This window comes from Acomys minous, assembly GCF_964271855.1.
Source record: "Acomys minous genome assembly, chromosome: 9".
In the NCBI taxonomy this organism is placed as follows: Eukaryota; Metazoa; Chordata; class Mammalia; order Rodentia; family Muridae; genus Acomys; species Acomys minous.
This window is the reverse complement of record NC_140490.1, coordinates 38,997,815-39,022,765: the sequence shown is the minus strand read 5'-3', so window position 1 is coordinate 39,022,765 and position 24,951 is coordinate 38,997,815. Positions and strand designations below refer to the sequence as shown.

Genomic DNA, 24,951 nt, shown 5'->3' with positions numbered 1-24,951 from the left:
CCCAGCTCATAGCTTTCTGCTTCCAGCCTTTTCCCCTGTATTTTTTATGATGCTTTCCACTGGTGTGTCTTCAAGTTCACTCATTCTTCCTTTTGCACTCTGGAGAATGGATGCAGGCCTCACACACGTAGGCAAGTGTGCCTCCATTGAGTTTCGATCCTTGCCCGTAGTGTCTCTTTTCTGTACCTTATCTAGCATGTCATTAAAGACGTTGTAGTTTTACATCTAAAAGTTCAGTGTAGGTCATTTTGGAGTCTTGCTGTCTCCTCTTAACACCGTCCCTTATTGCAATTCCAGGAAAACAGGTTAAAAAGTTCTGACAATCATTTACGTTTCTTTGTCTACTAGTTCTGCCACCTGCGTCTTGTCTGGGTCTGTTGGTGTTGACTGGTTATAGGATGCCAGGTACTGGATATGTGGGTGCTGTACTCCTTAATCCTTGAACTTTATTCTAGAACCCACTTAACTTACTGGCAAAGATAAAATGTGGGTCCCATTGAAAATTTGCCACAATTGAAAATATTGTGGTCCTCCAAATGACCTAGTGAATATCTCTGAGATAATTCTGAGATAAACAGAAGTTGTGCAATCTGGAACATGGGGCTAGGGAAGGTATTTAAACAAAGCTTTCCCTGGCACAGTCTTTCATATGAAACATAGAATTCTATTCATGATCTCATAACGAGGTATAGCATGTCTATGTTGCTGACATGACTATTGTGATCACTAGCTGCCCATCCTGCTTCTGTGAAGTCCCTTTATGGCTGAGTGGAAGGAGGCAGAGAGACTCTGGTCACTGGGTGGTGGTGGTGGCCTCTCCTAAAAGCTGACATCCTTTTGAGAAAGCCCTTGCAGAGTGGCCCAGGGAATCCCCATACTGCCAACATTGCTTGTATTCGCAGCATCGGTGTCAGGTCTCCACGGTCTATGCAGGCCTCTCTGTGACATATTAATATCAATTGAGTGGGAATGGAGGAAACACTCTGTGTGTGTGTGTGGGGGGGTCGGGTCGGGGTCAGCACTGGCCGAGGAGTGGAGTGGAAAGAGGGCAAGGGGCCCACAGGTCTGGAACCAAGGCGAGATCTAATAACTGAAGGGCCAAGCCCTGTAAAGGCGTTTTACATTTGGTCAGGACTGGAGTTGGCATTTACTGTCCCTTTCACCCCAACTCTGAGAGGCCAGGAAGTCCTTCCACACCCAACCTCGCCATTAGCCAGCTGGCATGCTGGATGACTGAGCAGTTTTGAGAAATTCCCCGTCTTGGAACCTTTCAGTTCTATGGCCACAAAGGGAGAAAGGAAGACATTTCTAGAAGCAAGGGCTTGGCAGGTTGTGAAGACAGCAGCTCTGGTTTGGAAGAGGCTCTGGAAGAACACATACCTGCCAAGTATGTGTTGACGGGCTGGGTGGTCGGCAGCGGCCAGGAGGGCGAGGCCAAGCTTCCATATCTTCCCAGAAACTGGCTTGGTGGGTGGGTCCGTCCTGTCATCTCTCAGCGCTCGAGGCCAGAAGACCTTCTAGCCCATACTTTCCATTCCTCTGTAATGGGAATGTGGGTTTCCAGCGAGGGCCCATGCTTCCTCCATTGTCTTGGGTTTTGGAAGAGTTCTCTACTGAGGAACCCTTTCTTTTTCAGAGCCTGGCTTGACCAAGGATGTCCCTGTAGGTTTAGAAATAGACAAACAGAGAAGATAACTGTCTTTCTTGTGTTGTCAGCAGCCAGGTGGTGGGTGACTGTGAACTCTGGCTTCAGAGCCGTGGTGTGGGATGTCGCCTTGTCCTGGTTTATGCTGCTTCCTTATGGTTCCCTATGGGAGAAACCCATAGGCTTTTGTGAGTGTCCTTCACCTTTACTTCTTTTTACATTAAAAAAAATTTATTTGTGTGTGTGTGTGTGTGTGTGTGTGTGAGAGAGAGAGAGAGAGAGAGAGAGAGAGAGAGAGAGAGAGAGAGAGAGAGAGAGAGAGGGGCAGAGAGAGTTTGAACATGCCATGGCGCGTAGAAGTCAGAAGACAACTCCTGGGAGTCAGCTCTCTCCTCCGTGTAGGTGCCAGTTACCAAACTCGGGTCCTCAGGCTTAGAGGCAAGTGTTTTTTACCTGCTGAGCTATCTCGCTGGCCCCACAGTATTTTGATTTCTGTGATCTATTTATTTCACTTAGTATAATATCCTCTAGCTTTGCCTATGCTTCTGCCCCAGTAGGATTTTAATTTTTTTCATGACTAATATTCTGTTGTTCACATGTACTAAATTTTTATTTTATCTACTTATTCAATAGAAGTCTTGGTTGATTCCATATTTTTAGTCAAACTAAGCTCCCCCTTTTATGTACTAGGTGAGTGCCCTAGCAAGTGCCCTCAGCCTCTCAGATGTCTCCTTGACATACTGATGTCATTTCCTTGGGACACACACTCAATAGTGGCATGTCTGGATCATATGACAGCTGTGCTCTTGTGTTCTGACACCTGCCATGGTGTTTCCCACAATGGCTGTGCTGATGACATCCTCACAGTAAAGCTTGGGAGTGTCCCTTCTGCTGTGTCATCTCATATTTGTTTTGTCTTCAGTGTTGCTCTCCTCTCTGGGGAAACAGCACCATGGGTACAAGTCCCAATCCCATGATGCTACTGGGTTGCCATGATAAACCAGCATTTCCCCCTTAAAGCTTGTATTATGGGAGTATGTTGCCCTGTGCAGCCCCACATGGTCTTGTACAAAACGGCATCGGCTTTGCTTTTGTTACCAATTCGTATTCTTTCAGTTTTTACTGTATGTCTCTGGTTGGATATCTGCTTTTGCCCTGAGTGGGGCTTCTGTGTATGAGTTTCCTGATAACTGCTTCAAGACTCCTCCCCATTTTAAATTGTAATTAACTCACATGTTACAAAATTTATTACATTACCTATTTTAAGTGTTCACGAACATACTGTTAAATATTGTGTACAACCATCTAGCTCGTTTTCCTCCTCTACCACCCACCTCCACCACCCACCTCCACCACCACCTCCACCACCCACCTCCACCACCACCTCCACCACCACCTCCACCACCCACCTCCACCACCACCTCCACCACCACCTCCACCACCCACCTCCACCACCCACCTCCACCATCCACCTCCACCACCACCTCCACCACCACCTCCACCATCCACCTCCACCATCCACCTCCACCACCCACCTCCACCATCCACCTCCACCACCACCTCCACCACCACCTCCACCACCGCCTCCACCACCGCCTCCACCACCACCTCCACCACCACCTCCACCACCACCTCCACCACCACCTCCACCACCGCCTCCACCATCCACCTCCACCATCCATCTCCACCACCCACCTCCACCACCTCCACCACCACCACCTCCACCACCACCTCCACCATCCATCTCCACCATCCACCTCCACCACCACCTCCACCACCATCTCCACCACCATCTCCACCACCACCTCCACCACCACCACCTCCACCACCACCTCCACCACCCACCTCCACCACCACCTCCACCACCCACCTCCACCACCACCTCCACCACCACCTCCACCACCACCCACCTCCACCACCCACCTCCACCATCCATCTCCACCATCCACCTCCACCACCACCTCCACCACCATCTCCACCACCATCTCCACCACCACCTCCACCACCACCACCTCCACCACCACCTCCACCACCCACCTCCACCACCACCTCCACCACCCACCTCCACCACCCACCTCCACCATCCACCTCCACCACCCACCTCCACCACCCACCTCCACCACCCACCTCCACCACCCACCTCCACCATCCACCTCCACCACCCACCTCCACCACCACCTCCACCACCCACCTCCACCACCCACCTCCACCATCCACCTCCACCACCCACCTCCACCACCCACCTCCACCACCCACCTCCACCACCCACCTCCACCACCACCTCCACCACCACCTCCACCATCCACCTCCACCACCACCTCCTCATCCATCTCCACCATCCACCCCCACCATCCACCTCCTCATCCATCTCCACCACCCATCTCCACCATCTACCTCTCTGTCCATCTCCACCATCTGTCTCCCACCGTCTCCACCATCTACCTCCACCATCCACTTAACTCACCAAAGCTTGAGAAAGTTAAACTATATCTCTATCGAATACTGAAGCTTCATCTCCCTGCTTCAGACTCTTTTTCATTATCTTCAGACACCATTTTCCTTTCTTTTATGAATTTGGCTACTCTCAGTGCCTCAGGTAAGGGAATCACATAGCCTTTCTCTTAGCATAATGTGCTTGAGGCTCATCCACACTATAGCATGCTTCAGACTTCTAAGATAGGTTCCCCTGGATGTGAGGTCCTTCTTAGCTGTCCAGTCAGTGACACTGTGTCACGTCTGTGTTTCTCTGTGGACTTTTACAGCCTCTGTGCCTATTTGAAGGGTTGGCTTTATTGGAGTCTGGCCCTGCATAATCCAGACATTTCTATAGGAGACATGACTTTGGAATCCAGTACTCCTGGCTGTGCCTGGGACCGTGTGTGTGTGTGTGTGTGTGTGTGTGTGTGTGTGTGTGTGTGTGTGTGTGTATGTGTGTAGAGGTCCAAGCACAGTATAGAAACCTGTCATGGATGGAGGGGTTGGGGAAGGGTTAGGGAGCCTCAAGCTGCTCCAGTTACGTCCTGTGTCACATTCACATAGGACCACTCAGGAGCTGATGCCAGCAGGGACCAAGGGCTTAGCATCCAGGGACTGCAATTCCGGTGCTCTGCCTGACTCCCAGTGTAAGAAGCTGACGTTCTGCCTGCACAATGGAAGCAGTGGAAAGGAGTCTAGCCCTGTGGCCCTACCCACGTCCTTGAGGGAGCCATCCCAGCTGGCACTGGCTCAGTGATGCAGGCAGCATGGAGGACAGTAAGATAGATTCTCTCTGCCAGCCTCTGCCACCCCACCTCGCTGAGTTCTCTCCGGAGTTAGGGCTGCCTGGAGCTGATGGGTCCGTGCCACACAGCTGGTGGCTTTGCCATACTCTAGCTCTACCATGAACCTAACCTGGCGGCACCGGCACTTCTGACTCATGCGCTTTGTGAAGTCAGTGAAACAAGGCAGGTGCTCTCCCACTGGCTGTTGGCAGCAAGAAATTGGGGGCTTCAGAATCCCTTGTGTCAGAACCCCTCCCTTTCCCTTCTGTCTCAAAGGGTCCCACCGGAGCCTCAGTCTCCCTCTTAGCTACGACCCTGAGTAGCTGTTGTCCCCACCCCCATCCTGCTCCCTCCCCCACTGCTTCTCATGCTTGTGAGAGAAGTAGAGAATTGGTCCGCTGAGGTTTGTTCTCAGTAGTACCAGCCCCATGCTCATATATTGAGCAAGTCTCAACTACCAAAGGGCCTGAGCCAACTGTGCAAGCTTATACTCTGTGTCCTCCGCTCATCTCTGTTGAGAAGAGAGATGTTCTCTGAAGGCTGCTGTCTCTATGTAGGATTGCGCCCTACAACGAAACAAAAGGTGCCGGCTAGATCATTAAAGGTGAAGATGTGTTTTATTCAGATTGGCATTTTCTCCACCACCACTACCCCCAGCCCATCCCTAGTCCCTCCTGGTCTGGCTCCTGTCTAACATTGATGCTTTAAGACCTAGCTGCTGTGCTTGGGAGTGCAGGGCTGCCTGCAACACAGCAGCAGAAGCCCAAAGCCTGAGGAGAGGTAGCAGAAGTGCTGGCCACTTGTCTGGGCTTGTCTGGGACAGGTAGGGATCTCCGGAAGTGTGCCTTGTGTGTTAGTACCAGGAAGTTTCTAGCAAAACGCAGTTGGGGCCCTGTAGAAGTTCCCAAGCCTCTTTCCTTATCTGCAAAATGAGGCGATGGTAGCAAACTTCCGAGGCTAACGCAGGAAAGTGCTGTGTATAAGGAGAGGGACCATCTGGGTTGGGATGCCCAGGAACACACGGGCTGAGGGATGCCTCAGAGGGAGAGCAAGGTGAGGCAAGGTGATTTGAGGGAGGCCACCTGGCGGCTAGAGGCCCCCAGACTCTCAGGACTCCCTCCGCATAAAAAAAGAACGGCTGGGGAAGTGACTGGACAGCCATTTCAGCGTGCTACCGGCAGCGCTTAGCCACCGCTAGGTCATGCCTTCAGGCCCCTCCGGCTTCAGCCCCACTTTGGTCCCCTCTTTCCCTGGGATTCAGCCATCTCTTCCCCAAACACCTGCTCATTAGCTGACCACCAGCCCCTCCTCATGAGAGGACTCTGGTGAGCCAGGATTAGGGAAGCTTAAGCTCAGAGATGTTGAGTGACTTGCCAAGAACCACCCAGCAGATCAATTTTGGCTCCAGAAACAGGAACCAGATGTCTACACCTTACGCCATACTTGTTTTAGGAGGAGGGGTTGGGGCTGGGAGCCCCCAAAGGGAGGCTGGAATCCTTTGGAAGAGGCTAAGAAGTACAAGTCATTGTGTTACGTATGCTCAGGAGTTAGGGGCGGGGCTTTCTTACGAACACACAGGCTCGGGGACACCTTGAGTCTGCAGCTCCTGCTGTGACACAGGTTTCTATGTGAAAAGATGCTGCAACGAGTGAAACGAGTGAATGAAGGCTTTGGCACAGGCTGTATCAAGTATCAAGTAATGAGCTTTCCATTTCCAGTCACACAGTCAATGCTTTTCAGGTCAGCCAAAATTGGCAAGAGCGGAGCTGGTTATTAAAGGAAGGCTGGAAAAGGCAATTACGTGCTCCTGGGGTTAAAAGGCTGAAACCAGTGGAAGCAGGGCTCGTAAATTTTACTCACAGATACCCCTGTTGCTTGAGGCCTGGTGGCTCTGCAGAGGCTCTGTGTGTGAGACAGGGGCCCCCTCGCCTAGGGCTGGATTCTGCCAGGTTTACTTGCCCGAGTCTTGCATGGGGCCCAGCAGTAGGTTAGGGCAGGGGCAGGGAGGGGTTGGGGAGCCTCTCATTGTTCCAGTTCCATCCTGAGAGATGCCACACTGTGGGGAGAATTCTGTTTCTCTGCCTTCTTGGCTGTTAAGATGTAGGCTCAACAACTGCCTTGGTTTTCCCAGGCTTGGAAGGTATCCTAAGGTGTGAGATTCAGGCAAGTTTCAGGTGAATGGTGAGACCTAACTTCCAGCTTCTTAAGCTGTGGGCCACAACCTCATAAGGGGTCACATAACTGACTGTGGGGTGGTAAGGAAACGGATAAGAGTCAAAGGGGTTTTAAAGACCCTCAATGCATAATGAGTGCTAGACATTTCTGTCCGTGCTCGCATGTGTTGAACCAGGAGACTTCACCACAGCTTCCTGCATGCGCTGCAGCCTCCTGCATGAATGCACTGCAGCCACCTGCATGCACCACAGCCTTCTTCCTGCATGCACTGCAGCCTCCTGCATGAATGCACTGCAGCCACCTGCATGCACCACAGCCTTCTTCCTGCATGCACTGCAGCCTCCTGCATGAATGCACTGCAGCCACCTGAATGCACCACAGCCTTCTTCCTGCATGCACCACAGCCTTTTTCCTGCATGCACTACAGCCTCCTGCAAGCACCTGCATGCGCCACAGCCTCCTGCATGTGCCGCAGGTGCACTCTGCACTGTGCATGCTGGCGCTCCACACAAGCCAGGAGGTGCTAACTGAAACAGGTACAGCACTATTGTGTGTTAGGGATTGAAGTGTTTTTAATATACATCTAGGCTTTTGTAAGGTTAGTTATATGGGGAAAAGACTGTGTTTTCCTATCCTCATCCCTCAGCATATACACATGGGAGATAAGAGGATAACAAGAGAAAATAAAGCATTGTGTGTGTAGGGGAGGGGGCAGGTTGAAATTTTTGACCCAGGACTTGCTATCTAGCCGAGGCTGGCCTGGAGGCTCACTATGTAGACCAGGCTGGCCTCCAACTCACAGAGATCCACCTGTCTCTGCCCTGGAGTGATAGGATTAAAGGTGAGTGCCACCGATGCCTAGCATGAAGCAGTTTTAATACATCACTCTGCAGACAAAACACCAGCTTAGAGAAAAACCAAAAATGGCTGGCTTGTTGATTTGCTGCGAGACAGTGACTTTCAAAGACATTTTTCTAAGTTGTTCAGAGTGTTGATTTCATGTTCTTCAGTGCATGAGTCACTCCTGACCTCTCTCCTCCCACAGGGCAGGGCTTATCCCAAAGTCTTGATCTTACTGGTTTAGGACACAAAGCCTAATCTAAGGAATAATTTGGGGCTTGAGGCCACTCTCTTATCTGATCCTGAGCTCTACAAATAGACAACCTGTCACTTTCAAACTGTCAGACTTTGGGGACCAGCTCAGGAGAGGGGCCTGGTGCCTCCTGCTCATCTGAAACCCTTAAATGCACCGAATAGACCTGAACAGTTTATTTCTTACCTAAGTATCAAGTTGTCTAGATTTGGGTTGTACTGTTGGGATCTTTTCCTTTAAAAGTTGCTGTTTGAGTTTCTGACTTGAGTTTCATTAGAAAGATCATTAAATAAAGTTTGGCTTTAGGATTAGGATGGAACTTCTGAAAAATTCTAAATTGATCCTCATATGCTTCTGCCTTTTGTGGTAGATATTCATGAGGAAAAACATTGTTGGCATTCATGATGATAAAAGACTGACTCAGAGACATGTAAAAAAATCCTTGCCAACATTAAATATTTGGCAAGATTTAATACCTTAAGGGGGTACACATCTATTTCTGCATGTAAATGTATAAATAAATATAAACACACACATATGTATGTATATATATTAAATCTAGCCACTCACTAAATATATATATATATATATATATATATATATATAATATATATATATAAATGTGTGTGTTAAGCTATTGCTTAAATTATTTTCTTTGTGATTTGTTACCAGCAAATTTTTTATTTTTGTGACAATCTTATCTGTCTCTATAACCAAGACATCCTAAGATTTTCTTGGGTAACAGGAGTTGCAAGGAGATCTGTTTAAGCAGCCCTGTTCTATAAGGCCTTTGTCTTTTTATGGGAATATTTTTCTCTCCAACAGTTTTGTCAAATTCAGAGGGAACTGGGGGTATTGGCCTCAAGCATCATGCTCACAACTAAGTGGGGTTCCAGATTCATAACTCTTCCCAGGGGTTAGATGTGGTTTGGGTACTATGGGGTAAGGGAACCCCAAGCCTAGGACAAGGACACAGACAAGGTGGCTGTCCCACTGCAGGGCCCAGGTCTGGCCCTTTGCTCACTTCCCTTCCATTCTGCAGCAGCCTAGAAGGGACCCTTAAGTCATGGTAGAGAACCCTCCCAGGAGCCACTCAAACTAAGGGGTCTTTGGGGGAAAGTAGGTGGTAGCTCAGGATAGCTTGTCACCTGGCAGTGAGTCCATCCCAGTACACCCAGAAAGGAGGCCCTGTGTCATAGATCAAAAGAGGTACTGGGAACGGACTTGTAACCTACCAACTGCCCGTCTGTCCCTCCCCTCCCCTTCCCTCCCCTTCCCTTCCTCCCTCCCTCCTTCCCTTCCTCCCTCCCTCCTTCCCTTCCCTTTTTCTTTCTTTTGCAGTCTAGGTTGGCCTGGAGCTCATATAGCCCAGGCTTATCTCACAGCCTTAAACTCACAACATCTTCCTGCCCCAGCTTCCCGTGTTTTGAGATTATGAGCACAGACTACCCTACCCAGCTTAGTTTCCTATAAATGAATTTAGAGTACCTGTATCATTCAGACAGAAACACGGGTAACAGTAATTCAGATGGGGTACTGATGGTCCGTTTTCTAGTGTTCAAGAATTCCTTCCCACTTTGTCTTTTCAGAGAAAGGGTTACTGCGTATTCAGGAGCACAGGAGGCACAAGGCAAGGTCTGGGGAGACAGGAAGCTGTGAGTACCCAGGCGCTTTCAGCATCCCCAAGTCTGAATCTCTGGAAAATGTTGCAGGCAGAGTATCTCACTCCACATTTACATGCTATGTAGTCATCAGCTGTCTTTGCTTATAATCTAGCAATTAAAATAGAACGAGGCTACTAATTAAGCCTGCCAGTCAACAAAGGAATGGATATTTGCTTTCAGGTCAGCTGGATCTGCCTGTGCCTGTCTTTAACTGCAGCAGCAGCCTCGGGACTTGGGTTTTGCACTAGCATGTAAGGCCCCTGGGGTAATAGCTCTCTAAGCATCTTTAAATTGTCCTTCTGGAGACAGGGCCTCATATAGCTCAGGCTACCTTCATCTCAACAGTTGTGGCCTCAAATTCCTGGTCCTCCTACCGACTTTAAAGTGGATTTTCGGACCAGTTAAGGTTAAATGTTCAAATCGGGCCAGGGATGGTGGCTCAGACCTGTAATTCCAGCACTCAGGAGACTAAGGTAGGAGAAATACCACAAATTCAAGGCTAGCCTGGGCTACAGAGTGAGGCCCTACCTCAAAACAAAATCGTCCTAAGTTTCAAAAGTGTGTATATTCAGGATGTATTTTTTTTTCCTGTTCCTTAAATCAGCCTGCTTTTTTCTTGTTTGTTTGTTTTCCTAGGGAATGTTAATAACTTGAAGTATTTATGGTTTTTTGTTTGTTTGTTTGGTTGGTTGGTTGGTTGTTTTTGTTTGTTTGTTTGTTTTTCGAGATAGGGTTTCTCTGTGTAGCCTTGGCTGTCCTAGACTCACTTTGTAGACCAGGCTGGCCTCAAACTCACAGCGATCCACCTGCCTCTGCCTCTCAAGTGCTGGGATTAAAGGGGTGCACCACCACACCCGGCTGTTCATGGTTTTTTTTTATTTAAGATTTTAAACTTTAAATTTATATTTAATTGAAATACCTACCACTGAACTTGGCTTGTTAGCAGGGATCTAAAGATGTCTCACTTACTGTGGAGGATGCCTGTTTTGGAGGATTCTCGGTTTAAAACCTGTTTTTGTTGCTGTGCAAATAGGAAATTTCGCATCAAATCAAAGAATTAGGCCTGAGAAGTAAGAGGCAGTTCTTACCCTGTGCACCCTGCCCTGCACTGAGGTGAGATGTTTGGTGAGTGGAGACTGGTGTTGAGCTGGTGACTGACTCCCAGGTGTCTCTGAGAGGTCCAGGTATAGAGAAGAGAAAGGTCTCTTCCTGATGTCCCCGAACTTGCCAGCTTTGACTAGAAGGGGCTAAAGAGCGACACAGGTGCTTCCAAAGCCTATGTTGTGTGAAAGTCAGACACCACCAGTCTCTCACCTTCTGAGCCGGGACATAATTGAAAGTCCTGTTAACGTTGTTTTCACAGTAGCTGCCTCCAAGGAAAGGGCCTGGATACAGAAGCCGAGCTAGCACAGGAAGTAAAAGCTGCCTAGGAGCAGCCTGCGTGAGGCCTCCGTGGGTGTCCCTGCTCCTCTTAGTAGAGGGAGGGCATGTCGGGGAATGGGTCTCCCTAACTTCCCAGAAAAGCAACAACCTCTTGAACCCTTTGTTCTGATAGTTTCCTGGGTCATTTGGACAGAACATTCTAGAAAAACATTTCCTCACCAAATGGCTAAGGAGATTCACTTGAAAGGCTGTTTGCAGAGTGGGGCTGGTGAACCCCAGGCCACCAGCTCACCTCTACAGCTTGCCAGGGGTGTCTGTTCTCAGACAGTGTGTCTCAGGAAGCCAGACAGCCATAACAGTGGGCAGGAACAACTGGCTGGCCCCTCAACAAGGCAGAGGGACTTGAAAGAAGATTCTTGGCAGTTGGATGAAACGCACCGTGTCTCCAGGGCAGCCGAGTGCGCTGTGTGAAGGCTTTTTATTGACCCACTGAGTACACAGATGTGTCCACCCACACAGGCAGGTGGAGGAGGTTGCAGAGGTAGAAGCCATCTGAATAGCCTTTATCTTGTGTCTGTGAGGATAAGGCCTGCCCATTGCCAGGACAGGCTATGTGTTTAGAAATGTAAAATGGCTGCAGGAGACAGCTATGGACAAGATTAGGATTAGGAATCCCTCCACTATCCTTGCTCAGCTGGATCTCTGCTCAGACAGCAGGATGGTTCGGAACTGACCTTTCCAGACGTTTCCGGGGGCCCTCGCTGTGAGATTCCAAGTTCCCACAAGCCAGGTTACAAGGCTGTGGACTGACTGCCCCAGGCCTGTCACCTCCCACCGCCGGCCTTCATGGTTGGCATCCTCCTGCTTCGTTCCAGCCTAGGGTGGCTGTACCAGCCTGTCTCTCTGCCTTAGAGTCTTGTGGGAAAGATGCTGATGTCATGGATCCCCACAGAATCACACACTCTCTCCTACTTTTCTGAAATTGTCTGATACTTTTTCTTTGCTTGTTGTCAAACCCCCTCTGTGTCCAAAACCTATGCAAGGGTAAGACTTTTAGCCAGCAGAGAGGCAAAGAGTGTGTGGTCAACTGGCATGCCACTGTGAACGAGTCTTTGGTAGGACTCCTGGGCCAGAGGACCCTTTTCTTTCCCTGTGCTTTCCCAGCATGCTTTGTGGGGTGCTGGGTGGTAACAGCTGGTGTGTCAAATTCTTGCCTGAACTGCCTTGCATGTTCCCCCTGAGCCTTTGCTGGACGTAAAAGGACACCTTCCACCCATAACGGCCTCTCTCTGGCTGTCCTCCGACCTAGGGCAGCTGTGCTGGCACCTCTCTCCTACGACTTGTGTTGGAGATGTCTGTGTTTCCTCTTGGACCCCAGGTGGAGGTCAGAGGTCCCTGGAGCCTCTCCCCTGAAAGTGGACACACGTGTTTGCTCCCTCCCCTGAGCTTCTCCCCCAGAACACTGGGGTTACTGGGTTCAGAAGTAAACACATGCCCAGCAGCTCTAGAAATGGGGTAGTGTTGGGGTGAGCATTTAGTCACTCAACAGGAGGGAGCTGTGGAAGCAGGATCTGGAAGAACAGAATCTCTGCCCCTTTACAGCCCCCAAACCTTGTCCCAGTCAGGCACTTGTCTGCAGTCTCCCTGTCCTGTCTCGCCTGGGCCCCTTCACCTGCCAGTTCTAATTCAAGCGACAGAACGAATGAGGTCCTGGGTTATCACTAGGTACAGATTCTGACTGAGTACCAATCAGAGCCTAATTCATTCATTCCTTTGTACCCAGCAGAGATACCCAGACCCCTTGGGGGCTAGCCTGGACTTTCCTTACAGGACAGCACTCTTGGCAACCTCTGCCACCTCCCGCGAGTCTTTGTGCTCAGTAGAGACCCAGGGATGATGGCTCTAAATGGAAGGAGTCGGGAGGTGGCTTTGGGCTGGGTACACTGCCTGGGGACAATTGTCATTTTACCTCCCAGTGTTTACCTCAGAGGAAGAAAGAAAGGCAGGAGAAAGATAATTGGAAACCCTCTTCAAAAAAAAAAAATTTTTTTTTTTTTTGAAAAGAGCAGCAGAATGCCTAAGTGTGTAAAAAGCTCTATTTAAATGTCTTGTCGGTAGCATATACTCTACCCTATAATTATGTCTTTGGGAAAAAAAGGATAATTATGAAAATTTCTGGGCTCATTAAAGACATACAATTGACACCAGAATTATTTGAGTTATAAACGATGCTTAGAAGACTCTCTTGACTTGGGAGGGGGAGAGAGGGTGGGGGAACTTGGCTTTAAAAAAAACTCTTAAGTCACAGATGAACCCAGAATGCCACAGGTCGCCTCAGGTAATGCTTCCTTTCTGAGGAAAGGGGGTAACACAAGGTCGTCTCCTCTGCAGTGTGGCCCAGTTTGACTCAGCTAAGCTCTTCGGCTCCATACAAAGTGGTCACCCCTTCTAAAGTTGAACTCCATTTGAGCCCTGAGGCCTTTGTGTTCAGGAGACTGAGGGTATAGCCAGGTCCCTCTAGACCAGAGGCCTTGGGATGCCTCTTGTCTCTGGTGTCAGGCTGCCCAGTCAGCTCTCTGGGTCCCTGCTTACTAGCTGTGACACCCTGCTCTCTCTTGAGGAGTTGGACCTGAGCAAAAGCCTAGCCCTGTTCATCCGTGGGTCCCAAATAGCAGCGCCAGGATTTGGGCATTTGGTCCCTACTGTGTGAGTGAATGACAAAGGGGTGTGTCAGTGTACCAGTAGAGCCAATGGGGCTCTCAGGGTCCTGAGGTACAGGCCAGCCCTCCCTGGGACATGCATCAGCCCCAGACTAGGAGGACCATCTCCAAGTGTTCTGTGGGTGTAAGGAACACAGCTCCCAGGTCACTAGCTGCCAGCCTGGGCTGACAGCATTTGTTCTTAGGACCACAGCTTTTGCTCAAGGCTTCTCCTTCTGGCATCATGAGAAGCCGACCTCACATCCTTACACTGCCCCACCCACACCAATGTGTCCCTGTACCCACCGTCTCAGTTGTGGCGGCTCTGAGTCCTCCTGCTTTGGGCCTTGGTGTCATTGGAGCTGTCTGTATCTGATGGCATCATATTATTCCCAACTGTCAGCTCAGGGGCCCCTGGGATGCAACCAGCTTTGGGGATTGGGATTCCCAGAATCCTCATTGCCTCCTCCTGGTGGCTATCCTAAAGCTGCACGGAGATGCTGTAGCTTCCTTGGCCACTGTTGGTCCACATAGTGCTCATCAGAGTTTGTGACTGCAGCTGGAATCCTGGTGTCCCCTCCATGTCTCCTGGGAAGGTGAGGAAGCACTTTGCTTGCCCAGTGCTTGTGAAGCCAGCCGTTTGTGGCCTGCGGTCAGCCAATATTATCTCCGTGGATGGGTCAAAGCCAGGATGGTAACAAAAAGCCTTTCTTAGCACTGAAATGACGTCTTTAGCCTGAGGCTCCAGTCAGGTCCAACCCTGCAAAGAACCAGAGTGTTTCCTCAGTGTTTATGGCGCTAGACAACCACACAGCTTAAAAAGTAGCAACGAGAGTGGATATAAGTCTGAATATAAGACCTAGAAACAAAACAGCTTCCAGAAAAGAAGCAAAGAAAACCTTACCCTAATTTCACAGCCCTGGGGTGAGGAAAGCTTTATTGGACAAGGTAGAAAAAGCACAAACTGGAAGAGTCCATTAAGAAAGTGAATGCAATGCCAGGCACACATAGATAGAAAAATCTCTGAGGTGCGTGTGGTGTGAGCCTGAGGCCTGGTTTGTTCCATGGGGCCTCTTTGAACCAACTCCTGGGAAAAGGCATGACTCAGGCAGCCCCTTGTGCCTAGAGGCAGACTGGTCTAGTCATAGGCAAAGTATTTGAAAGCTTCTATAGATAGATTAAAGCTGAAAGACAAATGAAAGTCCAAGGCGCACACGCGTGCGCACACACACACACACACACACACACACACACACACAACATGAACGGCACCCTGCGTGGGTTGTGACCTGCATTCAATGGTGCAGTAAAACAGAGTGGTTGAAACCAGAGGACAGTGGTGTCCAGGGATGGGGGTGTGCAGTGACTAGATCATATGCCTTGCTGGTGAGACTGTAAAACAGTACAATTATTTTCAAAAGCAGTTTGGCAATGTGGTGGTTTAAATGAGACTGCCTCCCATAGTCTTGGGTGTTTGAACACTTGTTTTCCACGTGGTGGCGCTGTATGGAAAGGCTTAGGAGGTGTGGCCTTGCTGAAGGAATTATGCCGCTGGGGGTGGGCTTAGAGAGTTTAAAGTCTCTACTGCTTGCAGTTTGCTCTCTCGGTTCATGCTTGTGGGTAAGATGGGAGCTCTCAGCTTCCTGTTCTGGCTAGCATGTCCACCGCTTGCTGCCGTGCCTCCCTGCCATCATGGACTCTTATCCCTTTGGAATCGTAAGCTCAAACAAACTCTTGTGTAATTTATTTTTGCCACAGAATTTTATTACAGCACTAGAAAAGTAACTAATGTGGGCATTCATTATTTAATATATAATTTTAATTTTTATTGAAAATAGTTTTTTTCATACAATGTATTTTGTCTATAATATGGCCCAGTAATTTCACCCTAATTATTACTAAAAAGATGTGAAAATGTGTACCTGTCAAGGAATATTTACAGGGATGCTTATAGTGAATTTATAACAGCCTCAATCTAGAAATAAATCAAATGATATTTGACGGGAATACAGAATACATATTTTGTAAGGTTTTTCACACCAAGGAAAAAGAACAAACTGAAAATGCTCACAACAACATGAAAGAATCTTAAAAACAGTATACTGAGCAAAAACTCCAGACAGAAGGATGAAGCCAGGACATGCTTTGTAGGGTAGCTCCCCTACAGTGTGGGGACTCCCAGGAGGCTGCCTCTGGGGACAACTGGACACACTTGGGAAGAGGGACTGGGGTTAAGGCTCTATCTCCATCACACTGGCCTGTGGGCCTTTTATTCATTGCTAATGATGTAGGAGAGTCCAGCCTGCATGAATGGTGTCATGTCCAGGCAGGTGGGTTTGGGCTGCTTAGGAACGCCAGCTGAGCAAGCCAGAGCCATGGGGCAGTAAGCTGCCTTCTCTGACACAGTTCCTGCCTCCAGATTCCTGCTTGGGTTCCTGCCCTGCCCTCCCTCCACAATGGCCTGTGACCTGTAAGCTGAATGCACTCTGTCCTCCCCAGGTTGTTTTTGGTCATGATGTCTATCACAGCAACAGAGAGGTGAACCAGGACACAGAGGTCCCAGGATACTGGGAAGGGTCACCAGGAGGCTTTCTGGGGTTACTAGAGGTGTTTAATCTTGGTGTTTGGCTCTGGAGATGGATGTACAGCCCACACCATTGTCAGTTCTCAGCAACAGGTAAGACCTGTGCTATTATTATATATAAACTGCAACTTTTCAAAAACAATGTTAGTAACCAGCACTGGATACGTAGTGGTGTGAACTGCACAAGCAGTGATTTCTACAACACTCACAGCCACCTGGTGGGGTGGGACCCGCAGGGACCTCTCTCCCGAGGAGTTAGCATCTCTGAGGGAGCTGCAAAGCCATGAGTACTCAAGACAGAACCAGAACTCAATGGGACTAAGGGCCTAGTCATCCATCTCTTTGGCTCTCACTTTGTGATCTTGAGACCTCTACCAGTGCTCATCACATGTCCTGGGGCCCTTGGGAAATGCTATTGACTGCAGTGTGGACCTCTTAAGGTTGTGCCTTGTGCCACAGGAGGTCCCTGCTTGGAAATGTTTTCTTTGCTGGCACAGGTGCCCACCCCTCCACCAGTTGTAGAAGCAGATAGATTCATAGATGGTCTGGGAGGGGGTTTGGAAGTCCCCTAGGGCCCAGTGCAGGTGGACCTGTGCCAGCTCCATTTTTCTTAGGTTCTGAAGACACACCTGCGCATAGTACATGAGTTTGTGCCTATGTTTCATGGCCTGGAGGCCGTAGCTGTCTGTGTTCCTAGCTTTTAAGGTAGGTTTGGTACAGGCTGAGACATCACAGGCCCCAGGGAACTCACATTCCTGCCTCAGAAAGGGAGAGAGTTTCTGCTGGGCCCTGTCCTGCCCGAAGGTTTGTGACAAGGATACCTGCTACTGCACCTGCACTGTGAGCACCTGGGGACCCACACATCCCCTCCTCCTGCTGTGTTCTGAGTTCCAGCAGAGGTGGGCAGAGCCATTGTTTATCACTCTCAGGAAGGAATTTTAGCAACAGCACAGAAACAGGGGTAACTGTTGTCTTTCTATCGCCCTGACTGGGATCCTAGGTTGGGCCCTACATAGATTTTTATCATCTCAGTCCTCCAACCATCCTCCATGGTTGGTGTTAGGATTCCTGTGCACAGACTCCAAAGATGGGCCCAGAGAGCCTGCGGTAAATCCCCTCAGAGGCTGCAGAGATAGGCAGAGCCCAGCTCCAAAGTTTTCTGTGCGGAGCCTGCCTGTTCTTACCACTTTTCTGTCCTCTCTAATCTGTAGTGAATTCAACAACATCTCTTATCCTCCAAAACACATGTCCAAGTCCTGACCCCTGGACCTGCGCATGTGCTTATATTTGGAATGGGATATGGGTAGGTGTGGCCAAAGGGAGGTGGGGTGACACTGGACTAGGATGGACTATCATGAGGCGATGTGAAGACCTGGAGACACCTGGAAGGTCACAGAGATGGGAGTGATGTGTGCACATCCTCAGGAATGCCACAGGCTGCTAGACCCCACTGGAGACAAGGGACAAGAAAGAGGCCTTCCCCAGAGCCTTCTGAGGGAGCAGGACTCTGCCAAGCCCCTTGGTTAGGAATTTCTAACCTCAAACTTTGAGAACCACATCTCCCACTTGACAGCAGCTGCCCATGGGAGTTTGCTCTGATACCCACGTCCTTTTGTGGCACCCAGGATTGAGCCCAGGGCTTACCACTGGCTCTGCTATTCTCTTAGAGTTGGAGTGCGAGAGTACGGACAATGCAGAGGTTGGGGCGGGAGTTCGATGCTGTCTGGGAAGGCCACTCGACACGCTTTCAGCAAGTATTTCCTCAGCTGATCTGACCTGGGAGCCCCTTCCTCACAGAATACCAGTCAGCCAAGATAGGGCACACTTGGAAACATGCCATCCAGTACCATCAGACATTCCGCTGGCTCTGGTCCTGCCACTTCTTGACCAAACCTGCTTGGGTTATTCATCACTTCTGACAGCCCCTGTTACTCTCATCAACTCTGAGACATAAAAGACCTCAAGACAGTTAATTATGGTAGAGACAGGCATGAAAGTGCCATTCACAGGGAGCCGAGAGGAAGATGGTAATATTCAGTGTCAGACAGAGCCCACAGGCAAGAAGAGCAGAGGCAGCTGTGCAGGCCAGGGCTGTTTCATCTGGTGTGAAGATGAGGCTGGCATGAAGAACAGCTCCCTAGGCGCTCTACGCTGGCTTCTGCTAATGGCCTCCCAGAAGCTCTCAGTCACTGCTTAGGGATCCTCAGTTGTGTCCCTTCCCCAGGTGAGAAGGTCTCTGTGATGTGGCCACGGGCCACCCTGCCAGGTCTCCCTGGGCCTGTGTGCAGTATTTCCTTACCCTGAGTGCAGGCCCTGGGTCTGAGGACAGAGCGCCACATGTGTATGTTTGTTTGTTTGTTTCTTTTTTGTTTTTCAAGATAGGGTTTCTCTGTGTAGCCTTGGCTATCCTGGACTCTCTTGTAGACAACGCTGGCATTGAACTCACATGATCCACCTGTCTCTGCCTCCCGAGTGCTGGGATTAAAAGTGTGTGCCACCACACCCAGCCCAGAGAGCCACATGTTTGCTCAGGGTACCCGGGCTTTTTTTTTTTCCTCATCGCACTCCATAGTGATCAACCTGGCTGGGCTCTGCAAAGCAGTGTCCATCACCTTCCTCTGGCATTCTGCTGTCCGACATTTGTCCCACTACCTACTCTGATCTGGTACTTTTCTCAGTACACATGTCCTTCTTCCAGAAAGCCTTCCCTGACCCTTTACCCCGCTGCAGCCCTGATACTCTGTTCCATCTCCCTGGATGCTCTCCTTTGAGGCATCGATGTCTCACAGTTATATGAGGACCTCATGGTCATGTTCACATCTGCCGTCTCCTGTGTGCCCCACAAGTATCCTTGTGCTCTCTGCCAGCCCCCCCCCCCACAGCCAAGTTCTACGGCAGCATCTGTGGAACCCTGAGCACCCCTCAAGTCAGCCTTGTACAGTGCCTCGTGCTGTGCTTGGCATCTGCAGCAGCCACAGGCTCTTGCAAAGGTTTCCATCACGATGCGCAGTAATGTCTGCGTCAGTTTGCTCCATTCGATGAGTGTTCTGGAGGCTTTGAAGAGGACCAGGGCCTCAGTGATGGAGGACATATTGTTCAGGCCGGGCCACAATGTGCAGGGATCAGCTGCCGATGCAGGCAGCTTTGCTGTGTGCCCGTCTCTGAAGATACATGTCAGTGCCAAAGGCTGCTTCCCTGACCGGCTTGGCTCCTCAGTTCTGTGAGTTGCCTCAAGCTCAGGCCCACCTGAGCCAGAGCAATAGATTCTGGGTTAGTTGGGCAGAGGACACAGCAACTTTAATCCCACCCCGCATCCCTGCCCTGGTTTGAAACTTTCTAAAGATTTGCCTCACACATCAGTAGCACACATCCTCTCTTAGTGGTGTCAACATCCCTACGTTATGTAAGAGAGATCCGAGACCTGGAAGTGTCCTTCCTTGGCTTACCTCATGGGTTTGGGATTTCTGGCTACCAGACTGGTTTGGTTCATGAATTTGATGACGTAAGGAAGACTTGGGGTTGATCAATTTTTGCAATTTTTTGTTTGGGCTTGATTGTGCTTCAGGAAATGTGTTGAGACCTTTTTGTGAATCATCTCTCTGTTTTCATCTAGTCCCTTTACACACTCTTCGAAGTCAGCGTCATCCCCATTCCCTGCTTTAGGAAACGGAGAGGCTGGAGCCGCTAACTTACGAGCATCACAACAGTAGCACGCAACAGGGCCAGGGTTCAAGCCCAACACTGGCTGATGGCCGATGGCCAAGCTTTGCTTTGAGCTGACTTTTCTGGTAGCTTTCAAACATCCGGCTGGTCCCCTGGTATCAGGCAGACTAGAGTGTGTGTCTGAGTGGACGGCTTACACTCAGCAGCCTCAGGGGAGTTGAGGGTAGCTTCTGATATAGGCAGGTATGGCCGGTGCGGCTGCCAGGCGCTCCTGGTGACATGCAGATGACATGTACTGTTCTGCGGCCTGTCCAGCTTTGAGGAGGATGGGCTGCTGCCTTCAGAAGGTCCCTGTCTCTGTCACCACTTTGGAACAGTGAGAGGGCCACTCCACCGGCTAGTAGTGTGAGGCCTCAGCCATGAGGAGTCCTGAGGTGAAACAATGAGAGGGAGGAGCAGGGGCATCAGTACCTGGTAAATATGCCATCCTAAGCTGGATGACAGTGACAGTACAAAGGGTGATGGTGTGGCAACGCATGATGCCTGTGTGTGGCAGGTCCCAGTCCATTCTAGACTTTGAATTAGAGTCATACAGGGCCTGCCTTACAGACCAGCATAAAACTGCCTGTGTGGGAAGTGGCTCTGCGCAGCTGTCTTAGGGTCTCTGAGCGCATCCACTCTGGGGCAGCTTGCCTACAGAAGGAAGCCTGGGCTGTCCTCTCTAGGAGGTGGAGCCGGGTTATCACAGGACACAGGGAATGTTAGCAGCTCCTGGGGGCTGGCTGGTCTCTGAGGCCACCCCAGAGGCTGGCGGAAGTTGACTGGCTGAACGCAGGTGTGTCTGAGCCGCAGCTTCCCGCCTTTTTTTCTCAGGAGTCGCTTTCTTTGAACTCTTCTGGCTGCTTCACCCCTTTTCTTTTCCAGGCCTTTCTGTGAAAAGCTGCTCAGCCACTGAGGCCAGACCTCTGCCCATCCCACCTGGCACCTGAGTAAATATGGCTGTTCTGCAGGGCAGTGACTGGCTAAGGACTGGGCAACCAGGAAGAAGAGGGGAGGTGTGAGCCTCCAGGGCCCTGGGGACTTGTGCCAGGCATCTCTATCCTGCCCTGGGGCTTCAAGAGGTCCAGAGCTCTGCCCTGGATTGCTCTTCCCCCCCCACATCCCCCCCCCCCCCGAGACAGGATTTCTCTGTGTAGCCTGGAATCACTTTGTAGACCAGACTGGCCTCAAACTCAAAGAGGTAGGCCTGCCTCTGCCTCCCTGAGTGCTCCCAGCTCTGCCCTGGAATTGCATGTGGACTCTGATAAAATTAGACAAACCCTAGGTCCCATTCAGATCCCCACACTGCTGTAGTTGCCTGTGAGCTGGGTCTGTCACCTAGTCCTTAGTTGTCCCTTCTGTAACCTGGGTGGGCAGCATGCCTGCCTCAAAGGCCTAAGGGGACCAGCTGTTCTCACACCAGCCAGGAGTGTAATGACACGCCTCCCATGTTCCCAGCAAATCACTAAATTGCTATTCTCTGTTGAGGAAGTCCCTGTTTGTGGACAAGTGACAAGCACCGAGACAACCCCAGGCCAGTCTGTGGTCACAGTGAGACCCCCCCCCCCAAGAGCCTTAGAGCTTCCTGGACATTCTAAAACAGAAGGAGCTGCCAGGAGGGCCAGGAGAGAAAGGGCCACATTTGTTCTTCAAGCCCCCAGCAAGCCCACATGCCTCATCTCCCTGTCCAAGCTCATGTGATGGGCGTGCCAGGACAAGTGTGAAACAGGAGCTGAGGGAGCCTGCGGGCAGTGGTGTGTGAGGGCTGCAGTAGATGGAGGCCTCTGGGAGAACCGAAACATGTGAGGGGGTCGAAGAACTGATGCCATTTGACTATTGAGATCAGAGAGAGAAACACAGAAAATGTGGAGTGGTGCATGTGTGCATGTGTGCGTGCGTGCGTGGCTGAATGTGTGCGCATGCGTGTGTGCACGCTTCATGAGGATGCTGGGGCTGAGGGTGGCATCAGGGGGCCCAGCAGTTGAAGCAGTTGTATAGTACGGTGACAGTAGATTCCTTTGTTCATGTCCTGCTGAGTATGCAACTGTGGTTAGAAATTGAACTTGTGACCATGAGCTACTGACGGAGGAGCTGGCCAGTCTCCTGGAATTTGACTCCATCTGATCATCAGCTCTGAAGCCCCCAAAGTTCTGTGGGGGCTGCCTCCTGCTGACTCTCTGGTGTAGTTGCCTAGCTCACCCCCAGGCCTTAAGCATCCTTTCTACCCAATGGCATAGTCAGCCCTCCACCTGGGGGCCACTTCTGGGTCTTCACTTCCCACACCCCTTCACCCAATCCACAAGCAAATCCTCTGCCCTGAAACACACACACACACACACACACACACACACACACACACACACACACACACACACACACTGAGCTTGGCCACCCACTCTGTCTCCCTGCCACCAGCTTTGCCCAAATTGTCTTTAGCTCCTGCCTTGAAAAATCACATGGTTCCCTAGCCCAGTTCTTTCTGAATGGCTCCTCGGCACACTGCAAGCCTGTGTTACAGTAACATCGAAGCTCCCAGGGAGGCCTTTGAAGTGCCTCATGCTGGCCACTGCATGCACCCCTCCCCAGCCTTCCTCCTGGCTTCATCGCCACTTCTCACCCCCACCCCTCGCCCCGAAGCACACCCCTGCCTCAGTGCATTCGCCCTTGCAGTTCCCCTGGAACCCGTCCCCCATCCCGCAGGGTCACTGCTGCCCTTTACCCAGGTCTGGACATGTCACCTCTCCATCAAGGCTCTCCGGACCTCTCCTAGCTGAAGTAGCCTCCCCACTGCTTGCTCTTGTCATCCCGTTTCCATGGCTGTCTCCATCTGAAATGGCCCGAAGAGTTTATTCTCATGTTGACTTTATTTGCTTCCCTTCAGCTCATGTGTGAATTCATGAAACCAGGGGCCAGCCAGGGTGGGCATGCAGGTTTCCTGGTCTGAAATAGACAACAGTAAATGCGTGTTTATCTGTTGAGTGAGGAGGGCTGGGTATGGCCAGTCAAGGCCTCTGTGTCTTACTATTGGAAAGTCCACATATCAGCAAAATCAAGGAGCAGTGCACACCTGTACACTCCTTGTTACGTTTCAAGAGCCATTTTCTTTAGTCTGTCTATTGTATACCTCATTCACCCATGAGGATTACTCAAAAGCGAATACAGGGACTGTGTATGTGGTGGTGGTGGTGGTGGTGTGGGGGAAGCAGCTTAGAAATATTCCCTGGCAAGTGTTTCCCAGACTGTCCCAGTTTCTCTCCTCCTGCCCTGCACCCCGAGCCTTCCGGGCTCTGTCTGCTCTCATTAAGATTAGCCCTCCAAGAGATCTGCTGAATGCTCCCACGGAGGTCCAGATGGCTGAGCTTCCCAGTCAGGAGAGGCAGGAGTTCATTCTGGATTTGAATGCTGGGTGGGGCCTGACTGTCAGACAGGCGGAGATGACCAAGCTGTCCCAAGGCGTCCTGGTCACAGCTGGACCTTGCATTGTTGCTGCTGCCGTCGCCGCCAGGCACTCTGGGACAGTGGGGTTTGGGGCAAAGCGGCTGAGGAAGGAATGTTTCCTGAAGCAGCCAGGACCTGGCATACTTCGGGGAGAAGCAGTGAGTCTTTAGAATCACCCCTCATGGTGGGTCTCGGTCAGGGAGTCAGCTCTCCTGAATTCCAGTGGATGAGCAGGCCGTCTCTGTAAAGCTAAGTGGCCATGAACACAGCTTACAACACGGCCACAGATGGCTCAAACTTGAGGTCCTTCCCTCTGCTTTAGGACACGACTCGGCTCTGTCTGGAACTGGTAGAATTCCATTTCCCTGGCAGAGTTTTCTTCAGTTTGTGGAGCTCTGGCCAGGGCCGCTTGTACTGTTGTCAAAGATGGAAAACTATTTTTAAGAAGAAAATGGAGACACAAAGCAGACTTTGCCTCACGTATTAAAACTTGTCCCCGAACTGAGATCTTAACTGACCACTCTCACAACAGTGACACAGAGATCCTTGCTGCCTCTAAACATGCCCAGCCCCTGAGCCCAGATGCCCCCAGTACTTCCACTGTGTCTAGGATGTGGTCACTGGCCAGGAAGGAGCTAGAGTCTGACTGAGCCCCTGGACATGAGCCCTGAGTTCTTCCAAGCTCACCTCACCTCTCTCCGACTAGATCTCCTAATTCGTATGAGAAGTTCTGGAGGGTCCCTGCTCAGGGTGAGCTGGAATCCAGAGCTCCTGATTTACATCTTTGATGACTGGGGAATTCAGGAGAAAACTTGAAACACATCCAGATTCTTGGGGCTAGGAGGTGGCTCAGCGGTTAGGAGTGCTTACTGCTCTTGCAAAGGGCCCAGGTTCGGTTCCCAGCACCCACATTTGGCAACTCACAACCACCTGTCACTCCAGTTCTAGAAGGATCTGACACCCTTTTCTGGCCTCTGCAGGCACTGTACATGGTGAATATAAAGTCACACACACACACACACACAAACACAAACACACACATACATACATACACATACACATATACACACACACATACATCTAGACTTTTGGGCCTCAACCAAGGTCCTGACCTGAAGAGTTTGTTCATTTCTGTGGCTTAAACACTGAGGGCACGGCCAACGTAAAGCTCGCCATGTGATGCCATTGAACACACTGGGAACAAACGTAAATGTTGCCAGTAGCATGGCTGGCATAGGCTGGCTTCCACATTCCACCATAGGTCTAGCTTGGCACTGCCTCAGGGGGTACTGGCACATACCTCACTAT

At 50.5% G+C, this 24,951-nt stretch overlaps 1 protein-coding gene across 2 annotated transcripts in view; it reads left to right on the top strand.

Moving 5' to 3' along the window:
• Positions 1-24,951, top strand: part of SLC25A48 (solute carrier family 25 member 48) — a 138,379-nt gene that overhangs the window by 9,828 nt on the left and 103,600 nt on the right. The window contains exon 1 of one of the 2 annotated variants that reach the window (XM_084796906.1): positions 10,288-10,310. The exons of the other annotated variant lie outside the window; for it this stretch is intronic. The gene's annotated coding sequence lies outside the window, so the exon portion shown is untranslated. Of the gene's footprint in view, positions 1-10,287; positions 10,311-24,951 lie in introns of those variants that run through there. 2 annotated transcript variants of the gene reach the window in all.